Here is a 17,259-nt window from a genome sequence, read left to right as displayed (position 1 = left end):
TGAATGAACTTTTTATGCCGTTAAAAGGTAAATATGCAAATTAACAGTTATTGTTATATTTTAATAGTTTTGATAGTTCAATACATGATATTAAACTTATCGAAAGTTTTGAACTTAGTTGACACGAATGATTTGTATGAAAAAGTTATTGTTTACGTCTATTTAAATAAAAATACAAATTTGTTATTATTGTTCTATTTTAACAGTTTGAATAGTTTCAATACTTGATATCAAACTTATTCGATTGATTGAACTTGATTTCTACAATTGATATGGGTGAAAAAGTTATCGTTTATGTGTATTTGAGACTATTTTTGCATATAAAAGGAAAATATACAAATTAAACTTTTGAATGGCTTCAATCCACGATATTAAACTTGTTCAAATAATTGAATTTGGTTTCCATGATCGATATGTGTGAAAGCCCAAAACGTTTTTATTGTTTGTGTCTGTTTGAAACTATTGTGTTGTTAATGGGCCAAAATATAAATACATGATATTAAAATTATTCGAAATTTTTTAACTTGATTGACAGGCTTGATATGCATGAATAAGTTACGATTGATATGTATCATATCAAATAACATATGTTTTTGTATAGAAGAATGAGATGGACAGTAAAATTGGACGTGTGGAACTTTTTCGCTTAACACATATAAAAAAAAGACGGATCTTACATAAATATTGAAATATAAGAAATTGTGATAATTTGTAACATCTATTTTAATAAAAAGTAAATATTTACTCTTTTTAACATATTATTAATTAATCATTAAACTTGATATTTGTATATGACAAATTTATAGGAGAAAGCGAAAGAGAAAATGAATGCTGAGATTGAAGTAGCATCTGACAGTTCTCTCAACATGCAAGAATTAAAAAATTAGATATTCATAAAAGTTACTGAAAAAGAAAGGCATGGACGGGTCCGAGGCCTTAGATTGGGTCCAACACTATCTACCTACTATGGACATAGCTCTCAGCAATTTATATTCTCAGCAAGTCAATTTTCGCGAGACATTTCAATATTGAAAGAGGAGTTGCAAATTATACAACAATATTTTCAGCAATAAAAGCATAAAAAGAACAGGAGCATGCCAAAATTGAGGAAAAATGTGCTAGAATAGAGCAAGAGCGTGCAAAATTTTAGTAGTTGCATAATCAATTCGATCATCTTATGAAGTTTATCCAACAACAATTTTCAAGAACTGATCTCGGTGGTCCACCAACTCAAGTATTATATTTAGTAAATATTTATAATTTTTAATATAGAAAAAGCTTACAATGAAGTGTTTGATATTGTATGATATTATTCAGTAGGTTCTTGAGCACGCTAATGACCAAGGTGAAAAATTTTCTTCATTAATTGACAACCTTCAAAATCTATGCAGTCATCGATTTCGTACATTTTAAATTTTATTTTGTTAATGTATTAAAAATATTTTAATGTTATTATACTAATTATTAAACTTTGTGTTAATTAAATGCATATTTGAATGTGAATTAAGTTTATATTAATTTTAGTTTCTGAATTTAAGCTCGTTTATGAAAATAATAAATATTAATAGAAAAGTTTTATTTTAAAAAAATAAATTTATTAATTTCACAGTGTTTGCGTTCAAGAATGTCGTTAAATGAATAATTTAGTGGCATTTGTATCATAAACTTCACTAAAAGTAGCAACGCTCTTACTAGAAAATGTCACTAAAATAATGATATTTTTTTATATAAACGCTACTAAAGCAACGGTGTTTTTCTCATAAAAATGTCATTAAATTAGCGACATTTCAAAAATATAAACACCGTTAATATAGCAGTATTTTCAAATACAAACGCCACTAAAGCAATAACGTTTTTCTCATAGAAAATGCCACTAAATTAATGGCGTCTCAAAGATATAAATGCCACTAATATAACGGCATTTTCAGATACAAATACCATTAATATTGTGGTATTTTCATATACAAACGTCGTTAATATTGTGATATTTTTACGAAAATGCCATTATTTTTCATGACGTGTGTATAGTCGGTACTCTAACTGACGTTTTTCACAAACGTCACAAATCTTTTAGTGATATTTATAAATGTTGCTAAACATTAAAAAAAAACGTCACTAAAAATCAAAACCCCTGTAGTGCAATAATGTATTAACTAGATGATGATATTCTATCTCCATAGTCCATATATTTTTTATACGTATAACAAAGAAAACTTCATCCCATTCAGTTCATTTTCGTAATATATGACAAACTGTACTAATGTTTTACATGCCATCACAACATGAAATTAAACACATACATGTATTGGTGCCTTTGGAACATTGAATTTGCAAGTTCTTTTCTAATTTATAAACATGACTAATTAGACATTGATAAGCATCCTTCAAAATGCTAGTAAACGATAAATGCTTCAATATTCTTAATGACATGCCTTTTCATTTAATTAATATCCCATATGCAAAAAGCAATAATTTTTTTTTTGTAACAATTGATTAACTCTTTTATGTCTATTTATGATTTTCACTTTATGATTGTTCGTAATAAAATTTTACTTTGTAAAATCACTTCTAGTGTAACATACCCAGTAGGCAAAATACATGTCACATAGCCTATATTTCTGATAATAACAATTATTTGGTTTATTATTCACTAATTAATCCATGAAACACCATATCTTAATAATAATTATTCATATACATAAATTTAATTTTAATTGGTTTTCATGAAAATTGAACACTAGTCAAAATTTGAACAAATAATAAATTTTTTAAAACATATCAACATTTGATTTATAATAGACCAACAAAGATAGAACCATATAAATAGCTTGACTCAACTTATTATCTCAATTTTGGTGCCATGATTTAATAGTAAAATTATTCTTGTAACCAAATTTTATTTTTTGCATATATTCTCTACTTACGTCTGATTTCTCAAAGTAAATTCTTTTACCCATTTCTAATTGTTTTCATAGAAACCACGAGACAATTTTTCAGTTTTATATATAACTAAAACATGACAATTAAACAATTGGGCATTCCATTATAACCCAATTTAATTCGTTATTTGGTAACAAGTGATTTTTTTTTTTTGTCATAAATCAATTCATGTCTTTCCCTTTTATGTTTTCAGGCTATTTCCCATTCCAGTCTTTACAAGCATCAATTTTTCAAATAGATATAATACAATTCATTAAACCCAACTGTAGAGTCAATTTCAGTATATGCATAAATTTATGTAATGAATCAATATTTTGCATATTGTGTTTGGACTTTACATACTAATGAAATAAATTGTGCAATTATTTTTATCAACAATTATGCAAACAATAAAATACATACCTCTAATGAAGATCTTTATGAAAATTAACATTTTGGTCCAAAGAAATATTAATCATTTGACATCTTGAGCCTTCTCTAATATTGATCTCTAAATCATACCAATTTTTTTCCTTTTATTTTCTTCATGTGAAATATAAATTTTACATAATTACCTTTAAATTATTAGAAAAATAAATAAGAGAAGAGAAATAATATAAAATAATTTTAGTTTTGAGGCATAAAGAACACACTTTTATATGTAATTATGCCTTTATGATACAACAAAGTCTCAAACTCTCTAATCAAAAGTAGTGAAAATGGTTATACTGAAAGATTTATTTATAATGAATGAACAGACATAAACTTCTATTCAAATGGTTATGACCTTCTATATAATCATCATATTTATAAATAATAATCTATTTATATTCAAATTGTTATAACTATATATCATATGATAATTGTTTCTATTTAAACATAATTATTTAAAATATGAATAGAATTAATACAAAAATTAATTGTATTCATCAATAATTAAATCTTTCTGCCCAATGTAAGATGCATCACATTCTAAACTACAAACAGTTTCTTTTTAATCCAAAATTTAATAATTCAGCCAATAAATTTAAAATTTAAATTTTAATAATTACAATTTTTTGTAGTTAATGTTTTGTTCATTCATGTACCCTAAGAGGAAAATCATTTTGCAAATTCCTTAGTTAAGATGGGCGTTAATTGCATCACAAACTTAATAGTGTGACTTTAACATTATAATTCTTTCAGTTTTAATAAAATTTTTAATTTAAAAAAAATACATTTTTTTTATTATATTTAGGTTATAGTTTCCTTTGTATAAAAAAAGATAACCCTCTTTTTTTCATAAGAAAAAACAAACAAATTAAGCCTCAACCATAAGTACAGTTTGATTTAGAAATGTATTAATAAGCAATTAATTATCAATTTCTTTGTAATTAATTACGTAGGGTGAAAATTTAGAAGCATATAAATTGCAATATTTATTTTTAAAAAATGAGAGGTTTTTTGGGTTATCAAACATGAAATTAATTACTTGTTCTACGACAAAGTGCATGTTTTTCTTTATGTCCAAAAAATTAAAAATTATTTACACATCCTTTTGATGGTTAAGTTTAGGATTTAACTTTACATCTTTGTTTTAATATTTCAAATTAACTTTTATGTTAAATTAATTTTAAATCCGTGCGACACATGAAAAGATATTCATATATCAATAAATCTTATATAAATATAATTTTTTTAAATGATAATATAAGTTATGAAGTTTATGAACAACTCATAACTTATATAATCATTTTGATTTAAATTTATATATTTTAATATAATAAATTAAATTAATTACATATTGAATATACTTATATAATTATTATCAGTTCTAAAGAAAACTCAAACTATAATTTATTAAATCCAAATAATCTCTAAACAAAAGACAATAATGTTTTCGATTTCAAGAAATTAAATTTTTCATCCTTAAAATCAATCTTATGTACAAAATTTTTTATGAAAGATTCTTCCATAAGTTGTTGTTGAAGCAAAAATGCAGCAATTAATTCTCCAATATTTCTTGCTATCTTTGAAGTATGTGTCATTTTACTAGATGAGTCATAGATTTCACATATAGAGGTGAAAAGATAGATAAAATAACAATATATAATTTGACAATAGTTGAGTTATAATCTAGATTATATAACTTTATAACAAACATAATCATTATAAAAAGCTTATACATACCTCTTCTAATAATTTTTGACATTCAAGCTAAGAATCAAAATAATATATCTTATTCACTGTAAGTTTAATACTACTTGTATTAGGATTATACTTGGTTGCCTTCATCTTGAATATACAAAATTTACCTCTAAGATATTCGAATATCGCTTAGATTTTATAATCTCTATTTTCCTAAATCATAAGGATAAATATACCATTCAATTAATTTAAATATTAAATAATATTAAAATAATTTTTAACTCAATACCTTAATGGATATTTCATAAAGATTGTCAATATCTCTATTAATTAAATCTTTAACTTCTATATTGAACTATACGAATATCGCTTTTTTAAAATTATCATATGCCTCAATATTAAATTTGCACCTATAAAAAATGTAAAATTCTACAATTATAAATGTAATATAATAATTTAAAACACTTTTATTAGCATCATGGAATAATAATTTTTCTATGTATCAAATACAAAAAATATAAATACTAATTACCTTAGAATTGGATTATGAACATCAACATTACATGAATAACATTGAAATTTTTCATCAATTTTAGATAGTTTCTTGTTACATCCACATGATATATAGTATTAACCAAAAGTGGTATCAACTTTCATGATAGTAACTCTACTGGTGAAATACTTTTCCCGTATATACCCAATCATCTTTAAATCAATCAGTAACAAAAAAATATTAAAAAAAAAAGCTAATATCATAATTAAAGAAATATAAAATATAAGTATAAAAAGAGAATAATCTTTGAGCAATACAAACTAAGAAACGATGCAAAGTGAATATTAGAGAAAAAATTGAAGTAGAGTTGAGTAGTGATCAAAATATATAAAATTAGTGAAAAGTGATTAAAAATACATTATGCTTTACCTAGAGCTACTTATACAAAAGGTGTATTGTAGGTTAATTAATAAGATAATTTTAAATTATGAAAGTTCATATTGAAATAATAAAAATTGTAAGTGAATAATGGTTTAAAAATGACAAGTTGATTGATATTTAAATATTTTATTATGTCATTAACATTTAGAGATCCCTTAATTTAAAATAAAAAAATTAAATTTATTGTATTTAATAATGAAAATAAAATAAATAAAATTTTAATTAAATCAACATGCATTAATATCTAGATTTTAAAATTATAAAACGTTACAAATAAAATCAAATAAAATCCAAGTGCATTAATATTTTATCAAATGAAATCAAATGTGCATTAATATTTTACCAAATGAAATTATATTTAATGAAATATAAATCTATCAATCAAATATAAATTAATAAAATACTTCATTCCATTAATTTAATTATAAAAATTAATTTGATATATTTGCTTTCTATAGTTACACATAAAATACATTAAATGAATACTATATTTAATCAACTATAAATGTATCAAATAATTGATTAAAGAATAATTATTTTATAATTATAATTGTTGTATTTATTAAAGTATTAATTATGTATTGATTGATATAATTTGTCAAATTAAGAAATTTTTAAAATTTTAATATTTTTAGTATGAATTGAATTGAGAATGATTTAGAGTCAATAATAAAAATATAAATAAAGTCAATTAATAAGATAATTTTAAATTATGAAAGTTAATAGTGAAATAATAAAAATTATGAGTGAATAATGGTCCAACAATGACAAATTAATTAATATAAAAATATTTTATTCTGCCATTAACATTTAAAAATCCTTTAATTTAGAACAATAAACAAATTATATTTATTATATTTGATAATAACAATAAAACAAATTAAATTTTAATTAAATCAACACATATCAATATTTTATCAAATGAAATCATATTTAATAAATATAAATGTATCAATCAAAAATAAACTAATAAAATATTTTATTCCAATAATTTAATTAGGGAGAATTAATTTGATATATTTGCTTTATATATTTACACATGAAATATATCATGAATGGATATTATATTTAATAAAATATAAATGTATCAAATAATTAATTAGAGAATCAACTATTTTATAATTGTAATTGTTATATTTATTAATTTATTAATTATATATTGATTGATTTAATTTGTCAAATTAAGAAATTTTTAAAATTTTAATATTTTTAACATGAATTGAATTGAGAGTGATTTAAAATCAATAACAAAAATATAAATATAAATATAATCAATTTAATTTTTGAATTATATTTGCTTTATATATTTACACACGAAATACATCAATTACTGGATACTCTATTTAATCAAATATAATTTTATTAAATAATTGATTACAGAATCAACTATTTTATAATTGTAATTGTAGTATTTATTAATTTATTAATTATATATTGATTGATTTAATTTGTCAAATTAAGAAATTTTTAAAATTTTAATACTTTTAATATGATTTGAATTAAGAGTGATTTAAAGTTAATAATAAAAACATAGATATAAATCAATTTAGTTTTTTGAATTATTTTTAATTTAAGAATGTATTAAATAAAATAAAATGCATTATTAAATGTCAAATGACAATTTTTAAGACTGCTTACATGTCAACATTTTAAGCCATCCATATAGGATCTTTTTCACTTTTACCAAAAACTTTGGCTTTTATATATTTATATAAGATATATTGTTAAGATCTTAAATTTGAGTGTAAGACTGTGAATTTTATATTTAGCAAACAGAACATTGTCTAGAAATATTCATGATTATAAGATACAAGTTTTAAGAATTATATGCTAATTACATTTAAATTTAGGAATTCAAGAGATTTCTATTACGTTTAAATTATTATAAAATAATTTTCTCTCTCTCTCTCTCTCTCTATATATATATATATATGTCTTCACTATTTGTAAAAAAAATTAATTAAAGGCTAATGAGTCAAAAATACCTTGAATTATAATTTAGTAATTATTTAAACATTTAATATGTTATTGCAATCAATCAAACCCTGAATCTTTTATTTCAACTTAATTGAATCTTTAAATAAACAATACCTAATCACATGACAAAATTTAATCAATTAATCCACAAATTATAGTCAATTGAATTCTTATAAGGATATGAGAGAGTAATAGAGAAAATAGAGGAGAAAAATGAAAAGGAAAATAAGAAGGAAAGTTTATTTTATTTAATTTTTACATATATTAATGCATCATATGACAAATTTTCATTAATTTTATTGATGTCACATGAAATTTTATTTTAGTTAGCAAAAAAATTAACAATTTTAATTTTTTATCCAAATAAAGTCTTAATTAAATGCAAATAAATGTTAAAAGAATTGATTGATTGAAATAAAAAAAGAAGACTTGAATAATTTTTTTAATTATAATTCAAGAACTTTTCATACCCTTTAACCTTAACTAAATCAAGTAAATTCACAATCTCAGGTTCTCTCTATATGAATATAGTGATTGCATATTGAAAAACTTGTTTTTAGATAAAGCATATAGGAAAACTTTGAAAATGTGGGCATGCATTTGAGTATTTGAGCTCTTAAATTACTTCTCTTGCAAATTAATGTTACATAAAGCTTTGTTTGTCTCCCAGTTGATGATGTTTTGAGTATTGGTAGAAAGGAAGGTGGCTTGGTGATCATACAAAGGAGAGCTTGACCTACAACAAGAAAGTATGGTTAAAAGGCGTCGGAGTTAGTTTTTCGAAATACACTCTAATGCTTAAGTCAGTCAAGTGTCTAGTATTTAGGTGAGTAAAAAGATAAATTATAATGAATATTAAGGAGGAAGGATTTTTAGTTCATACTGCCCTTAAACCTCATTTTTACTTTATATATAAGAAAAAAGATAATTATATGATCAGGGCAGTTGATAGTTAATGGTAAATTTATATGAAATTCGAGGAAAGATCACATAGATAATTATGAGCTGCATTTAATGATTTTAGGTAAGTTGGAGATCAATTGATCTGTTATGAAATGATGTCTTAATTATTGGACGTTAATAGAGGTACTACACTTTGATAAGGGTGAGCTCACTTTATGACAAAGAGTTGATTGTCAATCCTTACTTATAATGACTTGAAAGTCGGATGTGTATTAACTTGACAATCATGAAAATTGAACTTATTAACCGAGTATATAGACACGCAACACTCCCCATTAGCCGCTTTACCTTACTCTTTCTCCTTCGCACGTTAATTTCCAGCCTAGCTTTACCTACAAGAATAAAATAAAAAAAAAGGAGCTCAGTTTACTTCCATCAAGGTTCCTTCATAATCAACTGGATGAACCTGGTTTAAAGGCAGCATTACAGTTGTTCACAGGCCACACCACTCAATCCAGCCCGTGAGCTTGACTCATCCAAACTTTAAGTATATTAATTTATTGATAAATAATATATTTTTATTTAATTTTAATTTCAAAATATATTTTAAAATAAATAATTAATAATATTATTTTAATATATATATATATGTGTGTGTGTATGTGTGTTTGAGGATGATGCCTCTCTAGTACTTTCTCTTGATATAAATTTATAGTTATGCTTCCGTATTTACTTTTTTTGTGTGTGTAATTGTTGATCTACTTGGAGCCATATATCGTATGCCAAGTTTATAATCAAGATTGTTAATAATTACATTTTTATGCTATTTTAGTGGAATGACCTAGAATTAATCATTAATGATCGTGACTAATTTAATTGATAAAAAACAACCAACTAATCAAATTAGTCCCAAAAAAAAGATCTATATTTGACTAGGATAATCATGCTACTTTCTAATTAGGGCTTACTTTGTAAAATCTAAGAACCAATTAAAATAATAAGAACAATTTTAACAAGCACAAAAGAAAAACGGTACATTAATGTATATTCTTATTTACAATCTTAAAATTTGAAAAAAAATACATTAATTTAAGTTCAACCTTGGATCAAATAAAATATTAAATTTTTTACTTTTATATATGTCAATCCTATTTTTATTATGTTCTATATATCAACTTATCAATTTTTATTTTCATTTTAAATTTCGTTCCATGGATTATAGTAGTTAAGAAATTCATCAAAAGAATTCCCATCAAAATTTGTCATTTCTATAATTAATGGTTTGTTTGGCCGTTGAAACCTCTACTAGAAGTATTGTTCAAGTAGATCTATTTTAAAAGAGCTATAAAAAAGAAATTAAAATAGTGTTTGATAAACTTAAAGTGTTGCAGAATGATGGAAATTATTTGATAAGTTTTTTATATGTTTATAATTGAAAAAAATAAAATATTCAACTTTATTAAAATAAATCACAAGATTTTAAGTGAAAGAAATAAAAAAAAATAAAAAAGATATTTTTATTAATTAAAAATAAAAATAAATAAAAATTCATAGAAAAATTAGATCAAATAAAAAATGAATGTGAAATAATGTAATTCTCTTTATAATTCTATTTAATTGAATTGAATGAGGCAAGAATGTAAAAAATTTCATAAAATATTTATCATTAAGCATTAGCTTTTTTGTAGTTTGTGACTTATAACTTTGTCTAAAAATTTTAATGAGCTTCGTGAATAAATAAAAACTTTTAAAATTTTGAAAATCAAACATTTAATTCTGCTTTTGCAATAATAATATAAAAGAAAAAAACTCTTCCATAAGATGAACTAATTACCTACTAAAAAAATTTCAACAAATACTTCTAAGATCTTGCTCATATTTGGCATCATCAATCAATTAAATCTGGCCAACTTGATCCCATCAAGATCATAAGGAAAATTAAACTCAAATTTTTTGTACATAAGAATCACCCAATTTTGAATCCTATAGTGGAAACTAAATTCATTAATTACTTAACAAATTGAGTGTATATCATTCATACTAAATGTGTTAGCTAGGATTATTATCCTATATACATACCTATACATATAATATTATGTAAATGTGTTTATTTTGCAGTTATATTTTATTAATATTTTATTATTATTAATTGACTTTATATTTAATACTTTGTCAGTGAGTGAATCAGATGATAATAACTCATTAATAAAATAAATTATTAGTGAATTAGATTATAATAACTTATTAATGAAATGAATTAGATAATAACATTTTATTAATGGATAAATTATTTTAATTTGTGTATATTTAATTTTAAAAATTAATATTTACTCATTAATGAATTCTCATAATTTAATTCACTAACAGTAAATAAAATCTACACTGATAATTTATCAAATATAAACTCTTATAGTTTATATTTTTGCCATTATTGGCGATATCCAAAGCCAATGGTTTTGCAACAAGGTGATAGCTCCACCTCTCCCACCAGGCGACGCTATCTCGATGATTCACATTGAACCTTAAACAGCGAGCCAGCTAGGGCTATAAAAACCCTAGCCCTTGTTTCTCACTTCATCACACAATATTTCCTCCAAGTTGAATTTGGTACAACTTTCCATAACCCTAGTTGTGTTTTTATACTTTCTCTCTTTAATTTTGTTATAAGAAAATTTATATAAATATTTCTACATAATCTCAAAATCTAGTTTTAATTCTTGTAGAATAAAAACATAATTCGTCTATATATGTATTGATCTGAAATTATAATTTTTCATTCCAGGGTTAGAGTTTTTGACGATGAAGAACTTTGTAATGACGGTTTTTGCCATGACCTTACTTTTGGCAACCCTGGAAGCTGATGGAAAACGGCTGGCCCTGGAGAAGGATCACCAGCTGGGTCGAAAGGCCGATGTTGGAGCTAAAGATGATAAAAATCCAACTGCAAACAAGGGTGTAGCAACGGGAAGAACCGCAGAAGACAATTCTGCTGTAGGCCTACTCGATTCCCAGGAAGAATATGATTTGTCCAGCAGTCAAACCACCCACCATTACTATGAAAACAAAACGAACCCTTACGCTCCGCGTCCTGTTCCTCTAAAGGATTCCAAAACTCGCAAGCCTTGAAATCGAGCTAGCTATGCTATGCTACACAGCTTGGTTTGAAAGGTCAGAAACCGATATCGACATGAAGAGAGCTTTAGTGTGTAAATATGGTGTGCCTGAGAATAAAAGTGGAATTCGACATGTTAGAATGAACCCTTAAAGCATATATTACATATATGCATATGAACATGTTAATGTTTTCCGTAAGAAAATCACTGTGTAAAGAAGTGTTTTGAAGTTATATATATATATATATATATATATATATCTGTGGCTTCTACATATTTAGTTTCCATGGAATAAAAGACTGAGCTAGCTAGGCCTGGCCGTATCCTGCTTGTTTATTCTTTACTATATCAGTGATTTTGCTAGCTAAAATGGAGTTTCCTATATTTGGATTAGTCGGCAAACCTTTTTCTTGGACACAGTCACAGCAGACAAAAACCCTAACTACAGTTTGCCGTATAAATGCGTTTGGCTATAGATTATTATCAATTTTTTTTGTAATATGATTTTTATTGTCTAAGTACTGTTAGTGAATTTGAAATTCATGGATCCCTTATGCACTCTTCAAATTTATACAGGCATTTTATATAATAACTACACTTTCTCACAAGTTGTAATTAAAAGAAATCAAATCCAAACAATGAGAATTCAAGGGCTGAACATTATTTGTTCTTTGATTAAGTTGAAAATCAAACCGCTTCTTTTGGTTTGGTGAGTGAAAATTTTTCTATTTGGTTTCAAAACCAAAATATTCCAAATCGAAAACTCACTTGAGAATAATAAAACAGCATAAAAGACTTTAAAAATGTTAGCAAGCATATATGTTTGATTATGACTATACTAACTTTTTCGTTAGTTGTCTTTTATTATAAAAGTTGGATGGCACCTATTAAAGTAATTACATAATTCAATTGAACTAAACTTTTGCTTCTTTCTTGCTGATTGTTTGCCACAAAGCTTTCTCCCCATTCAACCACTTACCCTCTCTTTCCCAATCTCTCAAATATTCTTTCACGCCCATTTTCCTCAAACCTAGCTATGCCTACCAATATAAACCAATGATAAACATAGCTTTATATATATCCCATTAGGAAGTGGATTAACTCTCATTTGGGGGCAGCAACGCATAATAATAGTTAGTGTGAATCTAATAAGTAATTATAGAAAGCATCCTAAATTCAACCCCAAAGTGCCGTGCCTAGTCTATTACAACTTATTTTGACTTAGATTATTAGTCTCGTGAAATGCGAATTTTATGTGTATACATATATAAGTACATGCTTAATTATATACTAATTGTGCGTGTTTGCATCATTGCATGTGTATATATCTCTATTTAATTTGTATATATACTTGTAACTCTTATTTGTTTAGGAGTTGCTTATAAATTCTTCAATTTTTTTTTTTAAATATCATTATAAATACTGCATATACTATATAGATACTATATAAATTATAGTAAATGGAAGAAATGAATAAATATATATATATATACATATGCACACTTATCATACACAATGCAGAGTTTGAAATTAGTTTTGTTTAATAATTACATTTTTATTTTATTTTAGTGGAACGATCCTAGTAGAATCATGAATGAATGATCTTAATTATTTTTCAATTCATAAATAATAATCAATTTAAAATATTAATTTTAAAAACAAATAAAATCAATGTGTTTGAACATCGTTTAAAGATTCACAAATTTTACTTTTAAAGTATCATTCATATCTAGTTTTTTTTTTTTTAAGAAATCAAGATATTAATTCTACAATAAGATTAATGTTATTATAAAATCTCATTATTTTTATGAATAAGATTTCAGTAAACACATACTCTAAGTTATTCATTAATTAGTAGACATTCCTAATAATTACTAACTAAACTAAAAAGTAAAGAGGTGATAATATTTTTACTTCAATGCGAGATTTAATTAAATTAATTTATACAACCATTTTTAAATACATAATATTCAACATATTTAAGATTTAAATATTAATATTTATAGTTTTTTTCTTGTACAATTTTTCAAGGTTCTACGATTGTGTTGTCGTTTGTCAATGGCTTAAAAGTTATGGCCCAAAAGTCATAAGAAAATGTTGGGCAAATTCATAGTCCATTTCTTCCGCCGAAAGGTTTCGTCCTAATGGTTCAACTTAAAGCCCAAGAAAAACATAAATCAAAAGCAAACGTATACTGCAATTAAACACTTTATTTAAAATATAATATTATTTTCTTTTTTCAAATACTCATTATTCTAAATTTGATTAATTTAAGTTTGGTATAGTTTTATTTCAAAAAAAAAGTTCGGTACAGTTTTTATATATTTTTGGAAAAAGCAATATAAACAATTTTTAAAAAAAGCATGAAAAATAATAAATAATAAAATCATCAACTAACTGGAATCTTAATATTCATCTCCATAAAAAAAAAATCTCTTCTATATGCATATTTATTGCTAGTCAATTTTTCGGTAAAAGAGGAGAGAAAAAAAAAACCATGATTTTCATTAATCATTGTATTTTGTTTTGAATGAAAAAAATAATAATAATTTATGTATTTATATTATATAAAATATTAAATTTATGTATTTATATCATATTTTATAATTATATAAAAATATATTTTTTATTTTTTAGATACATATATAATAATTATTAAAATTTTAAATTATATCATATTTATTTTTATTTCATATTATATATATCGTATAATTATATTATATTTTATATTAGATGATATAAAAAAATTATTATTATTATTATTTTAACAGAACACGTCACTTATTAAAAAAGAAAGAAATATCAAACAGACACGTGCTTTAATATTGACCATAAAAATTAATTGGACACATGTCATTAACCCAATATATCAACAGACACATGTCATTAATCCATAAAGGAAGGAGCTTTATCAACGTGTACGGTGTACCGCATGTAATTTCGTACGTAGCATCTGACCATTTCCCTTCTATAAAAGGCAAAGGCAAACCCTTCCCAAATTAGCTCTTTCAACATTTTCAAATTTCGAATTCTTTTCACTTCTGTTCTCCTTTGGTTATTAGTAGATGGGACACATCTCCAGTTTATGCGTGAATCAGACGCCTTCGGAGCCGCCTATTTTTTAATCAGGTCATCCAATGGTGTTAGATTCACGCACAAACTCGTGATTTGTCTCCTCTTGAAAACACCCGATCATTTTTTTTTTTTTGCTTTAGCCGCCAATTCGATTTTTCATTTTTTTGCCAAAATTTCCCTGTTTTAAGTAGTCATTTATAAATTGATTCAGAAACGTAGAGAGAGAAACAGAAAGAGAGATCGGATGGCGTCGGGTGCGGGAGACGAGGAGAGTGGTGAACGGAGCAGATCGATGATTACGAGACGTTGATTTTATTGACCGATGTGGATCTCTCAAAAAGAGCGTGTCTTAACAAGAAAGCGGCTCTTCAGATCTTTCTTTTCGAGGAGGCTTTAGTTAGGAGTAAGAAAAATATTTTGAAAATTGAAAATTCATTTGAAATCTTAGTTTATTTTATTCGGATTAATTTTTTTTATTTGAGTTAATTTTAAATATTAAATGTATATTAATTTAAATTGAATTTTGAATAAAAAATAAATCTCTAATTTTATATTTTTATTAATTTTATATTTTTTAAATTTTTATAAAATAAAAAGAATTATTTTTTAATTTAAATCTATTTAAATATATTAAATATTAAATTAAAATAACATATAAAAATAAAAAATTTAAATTTAAAAATTGATATACCAAATTAATAAATTTTGATTGGAATTAGATGATCTATAAAATGTTAAAAATGTAATTACTCGATTTTAAGCTTCCATTGGGATATATGTTTAATTGTGTTTCTCTTTAAATTATTAACTGGAATATCATAATCTTAATATTTTTTTATCAGGAATTGAATTTTTTTTAAAAAATTCAAAGTCCAAATTGTTGAAAGGGAAGTAATTTTAAATCTTAATTGAATAGTTGTTTGCACTGATTTTGAGGTTAAAATTGAAAATTAATCAATTATAATCCTCTCATTGCATCAATCTATCAGTCTCCGTTAAAGCAATCCATTATAAGTGAATAAGATGATATGGGTATTTCTAATAATCTTTTTCCCCAACTTTCACTCTTTGATGTTAATGCATCACTTTGCTGTGCATGTGCGTATGTGCTCTGAACTTTCAAGTAGCACATGATTCGAATAAAAAGAACAGGAAAGCATTCAAGTTCATGTATGAACTGTATTTTTCTCAGGCCCATTACATTGCAACTTGTTGTTTTTGGAGAAATATTGGAACTTGTTCATTTTGATGTTTACAAGCTGATTTTCATCGATTTTCAGTTCCAGAGCCACAATTAGATACATTTGTTGTTGCCCTGATGTTAGCAGGCAATCTGCAGGCTTTGACGGCAGGCAATTTGCTATTCTCACTTGTTTGTAGCATCTATTCTTAGAATGAGTAAAACCACACCTGGTGATCACTTGCAAATGGAGCGTGGTGATCTATGCATTTTGCGTTACAAATCCTTTCAAGAGGAACTGATGAGTGGAAATATCAGTTCAGTTTGAGAGTCTATGTGTAGCAATCGGAAGATGGTATGAAAATCAAACTGCTCTTCTCATCAGGTATTGATGATCATCTAACTTTCGTAAATTGTAAATACAAAATTTTCTATGGATCCTGAAATATATTCCTGGGTACTTGCTAGCCACTGTTTTGTGTGTGACTAGTAAACATATGTTGAAACTTAGAACATTTTATTGTGATCACTGATCTGGAGTATTTGAAATTTATGTAGCTGAGGACTTTGCTTCCCTGTCAACATGCATTTAGATTTTGTGTATCTCGGATGGTAGAATGTTTTTGTACTATGCATCGTGCTTATGGAGATTGGGGGCTCCTAGGCCCATGTCCTTTGTGGACCTTAAGTCCAGGTTGTAATGTTTGTGGGAAAGTTCAAGCCTCAAGAATTCTTGTGGTCGGAAGCCAAGCCTCAAGGCTATCGAACAAGTTCTTTGCTTAGGTGAATGGAAAGAGTTGGGCAAAGATGGTGATTTATATATTTGTATTATATAAAATATTAAATTTTATATATTTATATTATATTTTATATAAAAATTATATGTTATAATTTGTGTTAATCTAAAAATATAACATGTATTTTTTTTATTTTGTTAAATTAATATATAATTATCATTAAAAATTTAAATCGTATTAATTTTATATATTTTATTTATATTATTATATCATGTTTTAAAGTGTTAGATAGGT

The 17,259-nt window shown here is 24.7% G+C and overlaps 1 long non-coding RNA gene across 1 annotated transcript; it reads left to right on the top strand.

Moving 5' to 3' along the window:
- Window positions 1–14,906: 14,906 nt before the first annotated feature.
- On the top strand, window positions 14,907–17,197 carry LOC111307530 (uncharacterized). Its single transcript, XR_016332152.1, has 2 exons — window positions 14,907–16,613; window positions 16,787–17,197. It is a non-coding gene; the product is annotated as an uncharacterized LOC111307530 (long non-coding RNA).
- The last annotated feature ends 62 nt before the right edge of the window (window positions 17,198–17,259 follow it).

The sequence above is a fragment of the Durio zibethinus genome, chromosome 22, assembly GCF_047325235.1.
Source record: "Durio zibethinus cultivar Kanyao isolate XHJ-2024 chromosome 22, ASM4732523v1, whole genome shotgun sequence".
Classification (NCBI taxonomy): domain Eukaryota; kingdom Viridiplantae; phylum Streptophyta; class Magnoliopsida; order Malvales; family Malvaceae; genus Durio; species Durio zibethinus.
The sequence above is the reverse complement of the archived record's forward strand: the minus strand, read 5'-3'. Positions and strand labels throughout refer to the sequence as shown.